At 37.8% G+C, this 12,822-nt stretch overlaps 1 protein-coding gene across 4 annotated transcripts in view; it reads right to left on the bottom strand.

The window, feature by feature from the left end:
- SGMS2 (sphingomyelin synthase 2) overlaps nucleotides 1-12,822 on the bottom strand; it is an 87,164-nt gene that overhangs the window by 44,871 nt on the left and 29,471 nt on the right. For 3 of the 4 annotated variants that reach the window (XM_081304932.1, XM_081304933.1, XM_081304931.1), the window contains exon 2: nucleotides 8,789-8,918. The exons of the other annotated variant lie outside the window; for it this stretch is intronic. The gene's annotated coding sequence lies outside the window, so the exon portion shown is untranslated. The remainder of the gene's footprint in view (nucleotides 1-8,788; nucleotides 8,919-12,822) is intronic. 4 annotated transcript variants of the gene reach the window in all.

Genomic DNA, 12,822 nt, shown 5'->3' on the forward strand with positions numbered 1-12,822 from the left:
TGATGTAAGGTGTAAGGAACACACCATATCTGGCTTCAGAACATCAAAGCAATGCTGATGTAGCTTTTCGATATATAATTTTCAAAGTACGTAATTCTGAAAATCCTTGGAGAGGCTTCTCAAATGATTTATGGTTATAATCTCTGTAATTATAGTCCTTGGAATCATTAAGGAATAAGCAGGGTCCTGCTTATCTTTGTAACTTCTTCATTCCTTCATGATTCAGCCCTCCGGGAGTTGCGGAGAATGGAGGGTGAGCCACCCCAGCCCCAGAGCTTAGATAATTAGGGACTCTGGTTCCAGAGCTTCCCAAACATGGACATTGAAATGGACAAGCACTTCATGAGGTTGGCATCCTTCTGCCCCCATCTTGAGTTATGGAGAAGTAAAATTTCTAACAAGTTGCAGAAATGGGATTTGAATCCAGGCAGTGTAGGTTCCACTATGTTCTGTTGTTACTTTCTGGCTATTTTTTTTTTTTTTTTTTTTTTTTTAACAATCAGGACATACTATGATTTTCCCCTAACAGCAGCAGGTTTCCTTCCCTGAGAGTCTTTCGGGGCAGATGGCACACCTTTTCCCCCTTCAACGCTTTCTGGGGACAGTTACCACAGAGGTAACCGGCTGTTTGCCCTGTGAGGTGACATCCTTCCAAATATTAGCTGGTCCCACCTTCTTACATACAGTTACCAGATCTGCGTCATCTGACTCCCTCTGAGAATGTTTATCCACTCTCTGGTGACTTAGAAAAGGGGCATTTCCTGGAAATACTGAGGTTGGACATTTCATTGTAGTGAGGTGTTTAGAGTGTGTGAATCACTCCTGTTGCCTAGTAACTCATTTGTGTTTGGCAGGATGAAGGCAACCGAAGCACAGGTACAGTCGGGCACAGGGCAGATATTTATTCAGCACAAGCCCTTCCCAACACTGGACTGTTGATTTAATGTTTAAATCTTGACACCGTTCTTTCCCACTTCCTTACTAGTCATAGAAGCTCCTTCAATCTTTCTTTGTAAGTCAGGAGAATTCAGAAAGTATTATATTATGCAAAAAATCACCACATTCCTTATAGCTGAAATAAAGGTCACGTTATTTTTCCTATTGAATTATCTCATGGTGTTTGGAGGGCAGGCTGCTCATCCCCAGAGCTTGTATAATTACACACTATGGTTCTAGTGCTCCCCAAATATAGATATCAAAAAATGCGCAGCCAACTTTACAAGGGAGATATCCTTACTGCTCTCATCTGAGGTATAAGAAGGGAAACTGAGAAATCTAGCAAGTGACAGAAAAGGCAATTACAGGATCCTTGCAGGTATAGGGAACTGGAATTACCCAGTGTCATGGAGGTTACTTGTCATCCCTAGAAGAATTAGTTTTCTCATGAATTCACTGTTAACATAATGTACTCGGTAAACAGCACTGAGTCACTAATTCTGACCTCACAGTTAAGAGATAATTTTTTTATGCATAACAGGACCATTGACTCATTTAGTGGGCTATATTCCAGACCACAGAATTGTTAACACTCAAATGCACATACTTTCTTTTTCTTTTTATAAAACTTTTTTTAAAAAAATATTTTTAATAGTAGATGGACATGATATCTTTTTATTTATTTGTTTGTTTGTTTGTTTGTTTGTTCTGTAGAGGAGGAAGAGTTTATTTGAGGGCTCATGGTTTATTTATTTTTTTAATGTGGTGCTGACAATTGAATCCAGTGCCTCACACATGCTAGGCAAGTGTTCTGCCACTGAGCCACAACCCCAGCCCTTTTTTTTTTCTTATAACAAGAATTGATTAGCACAATATAAATAGTTTCAAAAATTAGGGGATTCACCCTCAAATATCATAAGGAATATAAATCATGGGACAGCTAGACTAAGGTCACCTTACTAATCTTTTGTCTTCAAATTAAAGATAGCATGGTCTTTAAGTCACTGTAGAAGCCAAAAATTTAGAATAAAAACACTTTGGTTTGGCATCCTATATAAAGTCTCCACCAGTTATTATTTTCCCCATATATGTTATGGCTCCATCACTTTCCTGGTCATTTCTATACACTAATGGATAGAATTTATTCAAAGGAAGAAAAAGTATTTTTTAAAGCCCCCCCCCCATATATATATATATATATATATATATATATATATATATATATATATATATATATATATATCTAGGATGGGTGGGTATTTCCAGTTTATTTATTTTTTGTTTGTTGTCCTATTTTATTTAAATGTCATACCTCTGCCCATGGGATATACCTGCTACAGACACAAGAAGGTAAGATATAAGGGTATAACTAAATATTACTTCTAATCTTAAAGGGAAAGTCCTAGATCCTAAATTTATTTATTACGTTCAGACTAAAGGATACCAAAATAATTTTAGAAATTTTTCTTCTTTCTTCTCATCAAATAATATTCATTATTATTGGGGTTTTAGTATAGCTGATACCCATAAGTACTACAAAAGTCAAATAGATAATTTTGCTTTGTTTTTCACAGCTATAAATGGGTATATAAGTTTCCTTAGTAAATTTCATCTTAAACATGTTAAAACTTTATCTTATATGAATTTTTCCCCTTAAATATCTCTCTCAAAAAGAGAAATCTTTCCATGTCTAAAAGCTTCTTAAATTCTTTTTTTTTTTGTGATATTAGCTTTCATTTTATTTTAAGCTTCTTAAATTCTACCAGATCAGATTCTTAGCAGATTTAAGAAAAGAGTACTCTCATTATCTAGAACTGGCTAATTGTAGGTTAGAATAACAGGTGGCAAGAAATATGAGGATGAATTGCTCTCCAAAGTATTTTAAATCCTTAACCATGTCTAAAGCAGGTTTTCCTAATTTGGGGTTCATAGTTGACAGGTAGACCTCCTAAAGCTGTAAAAATCATCTTGGCTCCTACATATAATGGAGAAAACAAAGTATTCAGTTCTGTAAACTCTCAAATGGAGTGTAGGTCCTGAGCAATGAACTGCCAGCAGATGGCTAAGGATTTAGTTCATAATTTGTTGCTGACGACCTGCTTAATACAAACTGTAGTTAAAAAAAAAAAGAATATTTTTTCAATGTTGTAATTGAATATTTCTAATCATTAAATAGGAGTAGAGTTCTCTACCTCTGACAGTGAGCACAGTTTATTGCATTTGTGTACTCTGAAAGTGAAATTACCATTAATTTTCTCATATTTTGAAAATGTATCTAACCTTCATTTAGCTACCTGTTACGGCCAGGCAAACAAGACAGACCATGTCCCTGATATCATAGATCTCGTGAACTGGTTGGGGAAACAAATAAAATCACACAGGGAGTAAATGTTTGCAAAATTAAAAGTTCAAGACTAGAAGAATACATTGCCAAGGCACACAAGCCATTCCGGAAAGTTCAGAGAAGGCTTCTTGGAAGAAACTCTAAACTGAGATCAGAAGGACAAAGCATCAGGCACGTTGGGGTGGGATCAGTAAAGACAGATGAGGTGGTGTGTTCAAAGGCCTAAGAAGCAAAGCAAGGTATGCATATTTAGCAATGGTGAGTAAGCTTGGCAGAAATGGGGGGAAGGTTGGCTCTGGAATAGCCTGGTAAGACCTATAATACTTGGGTTTTGCTCCAAGGGTAAATGGAATCAGGGAGCAACACACTCAATTTTGTATTTTTTAAGATCCCACATATGATTTCTTATGCTCAGTGGAAAATGAAATTATTCTTTTACCCAAGGGTAGGTGTGCAGGAGTCTCCATATAACCAGTTTTCTGTAGTGCCAGTGAGATGTTACCATGCGACCAGGGAATAATAGGGGCTCAGCCTAGGAAGAAGTACAATCTGAATTCCAAATCCAGTTCCACCACATTCTAGCAAATCACTTAACTTTGGGAAATTCACTTAAACCCTAGATGCCTCAAAGCAGAGGTAATAATAACTACCTCACAAGGCTGTTATGAAAACTAAAGCATTGAGAATAGAGGCTGCCACCATGTCAAACACAAACCAGTCAACCCTGGGATTGAGAACCATTGTTCCTGGCTATATTTAACATTTTAAAACTATATATATATATATATATATATATATATATAAACTCTGGGGACTGGAGGTGTAGCTCTGAGGTAGATGATGTGCTTAGCATGCACACAGTCCTGGGTTACATTCTCAGCACCAAATAAAATAAATAAAATCTTTTATCTTTAGAAGCTATTTCAGTTCCTTAGGAACAGCAGCTTAAACAAATAAATCTTTCTGTCTTACACATTTTTCTATTTGAATTTTTAAAAATTTTAAATGGAATGCAAATCCAACATAATTATACAAAAATAAAGTCTGATTTCTGTCTTTGGGCCTTGTGCCATATTTGGGCAAAACTCTCCTGTCCTGCAAATCAGCATTTACATGGCCTAATTGGCCAAAAAGTGGCCCTGATCTGGAGTTTCTAGGACTACTTATTTGCAGATAAGCTTCAGAGTCAAAGCATAATTCAGAAATCAGACTACTTAACTAAAATTCTGTGCCTATGAATCTAAAAGAATTTGGTAAACCATTTTTTGAATAATTTAATTATAGAGAAGGAGAGCAAGGAGTTTGTATATCTAAATACAAACATTAAGATAACCAAGAATCAGTCATGTGGCTTCACCACTATGCATAAAACGATGTAATTCCCAGGGGAGACTTCTTGCCATCTCCATTTGTTAGGTGTAAATGCTAAATCAGTCTATTCAAAAATCTGAAAGACTGGACATTTTACAATAAAACACAGATAAGTTAAGACCTAGTGCTAAAAGTCAATTATGTGCTAACATATCTGTGTCATTTGCACTAATACTGCAGAAGACAGAATATCTAAGTCTTTACAATGCTGAGTGTCTGCAAGGGGTGTGACCACCCTCATGTCAATGACTCACTAGGAGGCTTCAGACAACTCTGCCTATGGCAATACTCACAGCTATGATTTATTGCTGCAAAGGGATACAAAGCAAAATCAGCAAAGGGAAAAGGCATTTGGGCAAAGTTTGGAGATGACCAGGCACAAGCCTTCAAATGAGCCTCTCCCAGTGGAGGCATATGAGATGTGCTAATTTTACCAGCAACAGGTGTGAAGTAGTGTAGACCAGGGTTTTTAAATTTTATTTATTTTTAATTTTTTAAATTGAGGTTGGTCACTAACACATCCTCTGCCAGACAGAAACCCAAATTCAATACTCCCTGCAGGAAAGCAGGTACTCAACATATACCATATTTTTTTTTCCAAAAATAGTGTAGAAGCTGGCTGTGATGGTACACACCTATAATGAGGAAGCTATCTTAGCACTGATTTATTAATTTTTCCTCCATATATTGTTTAGAGAAATTTCTTTATTGCAGAGAAGTATAGTATGCTATTTTTTACATTTTGAAGGGGGAAAATATAAATTCATACTACTATTTCCTTCCATCTGCATAAAGGAATCCAGAAGGATTCATTTAGGTACTGACAACTTGGGAGACTGAGTCAGGAGGATCACAAGTTGAAGGCTAGCCTCAGCAATGTAGCAAGAGCCAAAATTAAATATAAAGGGATGGGGATTTAGCTCAGTAATAGGGTGCCCCTGGATTCAATTCCCAGTACCAAACACAAAACATAAAAATGTGTAGGACCGGTGAACCCTTCCTATCAGGACTGGTGGGAATGCCAAAGGACTGACCCTGCAAGCAGGTCTAAAGGACAGCAGCCTCAGGCCTGCCATGTCAGCTCACTGCACACTGATTTGTTTCAATTAGCTGTAATATAGGATTAAGCTATAGCAAAAAGGTCTTACTTTTAGTTCAGCTAAGTATATCACATACCTGAGAAACACTTTTATCCTGCATATTTATGGAATATACAATGTAGCACTTTAAATAAGGGCAAACATCATCTTAAAATTTATAATAGAAAATCTAAAATGACTTGGCAGACTTTTTTTTAATTATCCTCTGGCAACATGTACAATAATTTTTATTTAAAAAACCCTTAATTGCAGCTCTATTTGATTTTCCAAGAATTTTCTTTTAAAAATGCCACTGAAAATTCCGAATAAATATTATTCCCAAATTGGAACTACTTTTGAGAAACCATTTAACCTATCAGGATTGGCAAAACCTCCAGACCCTGAAAACAAGTACCTTCACAAGTTTCTGGTAGAAATGTAGTAAGAAAACCTACTCTGGAAAGCAGTTTAATGAAATCTGTCAAAACTACACATACACCTTATAACCTGCAATTCTCCTTTGCAAGTTTACACAGATGTAATTGCATACATGAAAAGTAGCCTATGTACAGTTATTTATTGCAGCATTGTTTAAAAGCCAGTGATTGGCCTCAACCCAAATGTCCATCAATGGGTCACTATTTACATTGTGGTACATCCCTACAATGGACAACACTGTAACTGCTTTAAAAAAAATAATGAGGAGCTCTCTTAGCACTGATTTGTTAAATTTTCCTACATATATTGTTCAGAGAAATTTCTTTATTTCAGAGAAGTACAGTATGCTAGTTTTTACATTTTGAAGGGGGAAAATATAAATTCATATTTCCTTCCTTCTACAGAAAGGAATCCAGAAGGATTTATTTAGGTACTGACAACAGAGGCTGGGTAGGGGCTGGATGGCAGAAGCAGAATTTGGTCTCATTCCTTAAGTCTGAAAACAATAATGGATAAAAATTATATACTCCTGGGGCTGGAGTTGTAGCTTAGCGGTAGAGTGCATGCCTAGCACACATGAAACACTGGGTTCAAACCTCAGCACCACATAAAAAAATAAATAAAAAAGTTATTGTGTCCATCTACAACTAAAAACATTCTTTAAAAAGATATATATATACTTGAAAAGTAATTCTTTCTCAAGTCCAAGTTAAATCAACCTAGTCCCTTTTTTGGGCTGTTGTTTCAACAAACTTCTAAAAATTCTGGACTGAGTAGAGCAGAAGATTTCTTTATTTTCCAAATCATGTTCCAACTCTCTCCTTTTCTACTTGTGTCCATCCACCATCTTGCAGGGGTTTTTCCCAGGGTACCTGAGAGAACGAGAGTCCAGTTCTCTATGCCTTCCTGCTCCCATTTGCTTTCTGAGGATATCTGGGAGTTTTTTAAAGATTCTTGAAAGCAAGAATTTGTTTTTTGTCCTCTGCCTCATTTGCCACATGGAGAAAAGGGCCTGGCACTAGAGAAAGTGTTAAGTATTTGTTGAATAAATGGATTCTTTTCTTCATCCAATGTCAATGGGACAGACAACACCACACAAAGGGAGAGAGAAAATTTGTTGGTGTCAAATATATTAGAAATACTTGCCATTCCTAGTACTGGTCCAATATAGGCGTTCTGATCCTTGCAAAATTCCTAGAATTATTCTGGGTTTTATAGAAGGTGAACAAATAAGCCTAGAGAATGCTGTGTGGAACAATGAACCTTAATTATTCACAAAATTTTATTTTTTAATTAACTTGTGATTACATGTACTTTGGGTCCATGTTAGGATGAAAGTCTTTCAGGGAAACACAACACTAATTAGTCATGAGGTAAAACAATGGCTACCTTAAGTCAAATGAGTTCTAGTCCTAAGGTACCCAGAGGGAAAAAGAAAATCTTTCGCACCAAAAGTGCAATAACTATTTTTATTTTCAAGAATAAAATTATCCTTGAAGTTAATTTCAAGCAGTCTAGCAGTGAATTTATTCACACAATATCGATGTCAATCACACTGAACACAACTTCTTCTTCCTCAGTGGGCACAGAGACATCTCTTTAACCTTGGAATATATAACTTTTTTTTTTTTTTTGGCACTAGGGATTGAACTCAGGGGCACTCCACCACTGAGCCATATCCCCAGCCCTATTTTGTTTTTTATTTAGAGATAGGATCTCACTGAGTTGCTTAGCACCTCATTTTTTGCTGAGGCTAGCTTTGAACTCGTGATCCTCCTGCCTTAGCCTCCTAAACTGCTGGGATTACAGGCATTCGACATCACACCCAGCCTAACCTTAGAATATGTGACAATAAAAACAGAATAATCGTACTAGTAATACTTCAATAATGTGTTGAATATGTGCATAGCTGACTGATTTATCGTGAAGATTTTTAGTGCCACAAACTTTTCTTAAGCTTGGTTGAGGCCACTGAGCATTCTCTTTTAGCAGAAAGGTTTAAAACTTTGGGTCTTATGTCCATTTCTCTTGCTGTCATTTAAAATAGCAATCCAATAAGTGAGGAACCATCCATCTACCTGAAAGAGCTTGCCATTCAAGATTCTCCATAGGATAAAATAAAAATTCTAAAAGTAAAAGTATTTGTGCAATATATTTTATAGGGCTAGGAGTGGAGGTGGGGATTAAACTCAGAGGCACTTCACCATAGAGCTATATCCCCAACCCTTTTTATTTTTTAAGATAGGATCTTGCTGGTTTTTCAGCGACAACAAGATCCAGCCCTACACAGGATCTTGCTGGATCTCATTGTCCTTTTCAGTGTTTTACTACTTGCTCCTTACCCTCCAACCCCCTCAATAAAATGATCTAACCCCCCCACCCCCCTACACAAAAATAGAATCTTGCTAAGTTGCTTATGACCTTAATAAGTTGCTGGGGCTGGCTCAAATTTGTGAACCTCCTACTTCAGCCTCTGAGTCACTGGGATTAGAGCTATGCACCACTGTGCCCAACTTGTGCAGTATCTTAACTGGAAAAGGGGAGACAGCAGAGAAGTTGCAGAAGTGGTGGCCAGCCAACCTTGAGCTGATGATACAGCATTAGAGAGCACCAATCCTACCTTTTGTAGATGATAGCATGGACAAGTCCACCTTGGTCCTGTGGCAGTTAACACTCCAAGTCTTATGGCAGATGTTCTCCAAGTCTTGTGGCAGATGTTTTCTGAGTGTTGTAGGGCCAGAGGATGCCAACTGTAGGAAGGGGAAATGGTCAGGTTAAGAATGATGCTTTGAGCCATGTGTAGTGGTGGACAACTGCAATCCCAGTGACTGTGGAGGCTGAGAAAGTAAGATCACAAGTTCAAGGCCAGCCTCAGCAACTTAGTGAGGCCCTGATTCAAAACAAAAAAAATAAAAGGGGCTGGGGATGTGGTTCAGTGGTTAAGTATCCATGGGTTCAATCCCTGGTCTCAAAACAAACAAACAAAAAAGACTGAAGAAATGGTACATGCAACATTATTTTAAATAAAATAAGCCAGCCAAAAAGACCACATGTTGCATGATTTCATTTGTAAGAAACATACAGAACAGACAAATGCAGAAACACAGAAAGATAAGTGGCTACCAGGGGCTGGGGGAAGAGGAGAATGGGCAGTGAACATGAGTGGGTATGTGGTTTTTCTCCAGGGTGATGTGTTCTAGAACTAGATAGCAGCTGGCTGCAGATTCAAAATATACCAAAAAATAGAACTACACACTTCCCAAGAATAAGTTTTATGGGATGTGATTACTTCTCAATGAAGTTGTTAGAAAATTAAAAGGAAAAATGTGTACCTGAAATGTCACCTAATGATGAAATAAACTTCAACCAGCCCCAAAGTTCATACCAGGGTAAGGCCCATCAGAGTAAGTGGCCTAGTGTCCATCTCAGAGGCTGTAGGCTTCCCTCCAGGGGCCACACTTGTCCCTATGAAGAACACTACATATTTGGAGGATATTTTCCTCATCTCAACTTGAACTTTAATCCAGCCACTCCCCTCTGGCAACTCCACCCACCACTACCACCGGCCTGACTCTACTGCCCAATACCATCCTGCTTACCCTGGATCATTGTGTCCCATTTTCCAAGCTGATCTTTCTAAAAGTTCACACTCCTACTTTAAACCCTTCAGAGTTTCCCCACACTTAAGAGATCTCTAGGGCACTGAGATACCAATGTATTTTATTTCTTAGGTAGCAGGGGCAAGTCAAATCAAAACAGATAATTGTTCTTGGGCTTTAAGTTTGTGAATAGTAATAATTTATAACTATTTTAATATGGTATAAATGATACTAATAATATTGTTATCTTCTAGGTTATATTCAAGTCCATTGCTCTAAACATGGTACCTTCTAGTCACTTACATGTGGGCCCTTGTCAAAGAGGAGAATGGGGCTGCCAGCTATGGCAGAACACAGCTATAACCCCAGCAACTTGATTTGAGAGGCTGATCCAGGAGGAATGAAATTTTGAAGCTCGCCTAGGTAACTTACTGAGACTCTGTCTCAAAATAAAAAATAAAAAGGGCTGGGAATGTGCCTTAGTAGTAGAGTATCCTTGAGTTTGATATCCCCAGTATTGGAAGAGAGGAAGGGTGGGGGCAAGGGAGCAGAGAGTGAATGGCTAAAAGGTAACAACCGGAAATTGAAGGCAAATACATGGTCACCATTTCAAAAAAAAAAAAAGTTTTTATACACATTCTAAGGTGGTGTTATGTTATAAAAACACTTATTTTGAATAGTATCATGAAGTTCGTGATTTATTTTAATATAAAGTTTATGGATCATGCGTAATTTTATAAAGGAATAAAGTAAATGATATAACTTTCAACTGACGGAAGTGAGGTAGAATCAGAGAGCTTGGTAAATACACGCCAGGTGTTCTTGATCACAAGATGCAGAGGAAAAGGGAGAATTGTTTCCTGTGACTTAATGTCATTCCACCTGCTGCCAGGGGCAAGTCACTGAAAAGGCAGCAAAGCCAGTGGTTATAAATAAGGATCCTGAAGGCCACACTTAGCACCTGTGTGACTCCAGATGAGAGCCCAACCCTCCGGGTGCTTCAGTTCCCTCATCCAATTGGGACAATAACTATGCTCACTTCATAGGATCCCTCAAAGCACTCAAGAATTGAAGGAATTAATAGGAATGAAGAGCTTAGAAACAGCCTCTGGCATTTAGTGTCCTATGCATTTGTTAAGATGGAACTAAAGATGGGAAGAAACCGGGGGAAATTCAGTGTCTTAGTCAACTCTTACACACTGATGGAACCTGGGCTGCATATTTGGTTCTCAACTCCTTTGATGCCAGAGTCAAAAACAAAAACAAATAACCTACAGACCAAAACTCAGAGAGAGGAAGAGGGAGAGAGTCCATATCTGTATGTATTATGAGGAAGAGGACTGGGGAATAATATTTTGTTCTCTAGAAGAAACAAAGCCTTCCTTGACACTTAGCTTGGATATGTTCGCTGTGGGTCCATAAACAAGAGGTGATGAGGAGCAGTGAAGACCAGGCAAGCCATCGCATGGTGCTCTGATAGGATTTCATTATGTCCCTCCATGAATTTCAAAGACTAATGCTCCAGAAGCTCTTCAGTAAGAAGCCATGAAATGTGAGAGGAATGACCAGCTCTAATGGGCTGGCTCTTTTCAGGGACACAATTACACCAGAAATTCTCAGTCCATCTTTACATCCGTTCCCCACAGCCATGCTTCTGATGATCAGAGTTGAGGAGACTGGTCCAGATTTATGAAGCAAATTTCCTAACATCAGGAGATGGCAAAAATAAACCACATGAAAACATTAAGAAACCTGATGCGTTGAAAAGCATCTGTTTTTTTTTTTTTTAAGTTTAATGGATTTGAGAGTCATCATCTGGCAGAAGTCATCATCTCAGGGGATAAAACAACTTGGAAGGATATTCCCATCTGTCATAGTCATCTGAGGCTCTAAGCTCTTGTGGTTAAGACATATTTTATTGTAAATTGGACAACAGATGAATTTTCTGTAAAAGACTGGTTACAGAGAGCAAACCATAGCTTTAAAAGGACCTGTGCTGGGCATGGTGGTACATACCTATGATCTCAGAGACTCAGGAGGCTGAGGCAGGAGAATCATAAGTTCAAGGCCAACCTCGTCGCAAAATAAAAAGGCTAGAGCTGGGGATGTGGCTCAGCGGTAGAGTGTTTGCCCAGCACCACCAAACATAAAAATAAAAAGGCTGGGGATGAGCATGATGGCCCACACCTGTAATCCTATGGACTCAGGAGGTTGAGGCAGGAGAATCACAAGTTGGAGTCCAGCCTCAGCAATTTAGCTGAGACTATCTCAAAAAGAAAAACAGACTGAGGATGTAGCTCAGTGTTAAGAGTGCCCTTGGTTCAATCCTTGGTATTGCAATAAAATAAGTAAATAATTTAAATAAGACCTGTGCTTCTTCAGATAGTCCCAAACTACCAATAGTCCCTTACCATGATGTAGTTGAACTTCCATGGTTACTCCACAATTCAAATAATAATTGAATTTCATGTGCCTAAGCCAACATCCCAGTGATTTGTCATTCTTTTCTACTTAATCCAGCAAAGTATGTTGTACTTGGAGTTAATTATTTCAAAATTTTTCTTCAGACAGAGTGATGTTAATCTTTTTATTTAATAGAAACATAACAATTGTACATATTTATGGGGTACTGTGTGGTGTTTCCATACATGCACACATCAAGGTAACAGCATCTCCATCATCGCAAACATTTATCATTTCTTTGGGAACATCCAAAACACCCAATTTTGAAATATATACTAAATTGTTAACTGTAGAAAAGGGTGTTAATATTAAGGTTGAAATCAACTACAGCAATGTTTTTTTCATTTTAATATATGTGGAGTATTGTTAAAGAAAGCAGAAATAGATTACTTAAATTGTGGTTCTCAGGCATTGAAAGTAGCATTCTGCTAAGGAGAGATAGCATTTATAATTAATCCCTGCGCATCTTGGATAAACATCACTTCTTCGGAGAAGTAAGATCAGGCTTCCTTTCACTTCCCCTAACATAATTCTACACTTTTTCTCCATCCTATTTGTTTGCTAATTGCAATCGTTTAGTCAATCAAAAGAC

Source organism: Spermophilus citellus (assembly GCF_964194105.1).
Source record: "Spermophilus citellus genome assembly, chromosome: 8".
Taxonomy (NCBI): Eukaryota; Metazoa; Chordata; class Mammalia; order Rodentia; family Sciuridae; genus Spermophilus; species Spermophilus citellus.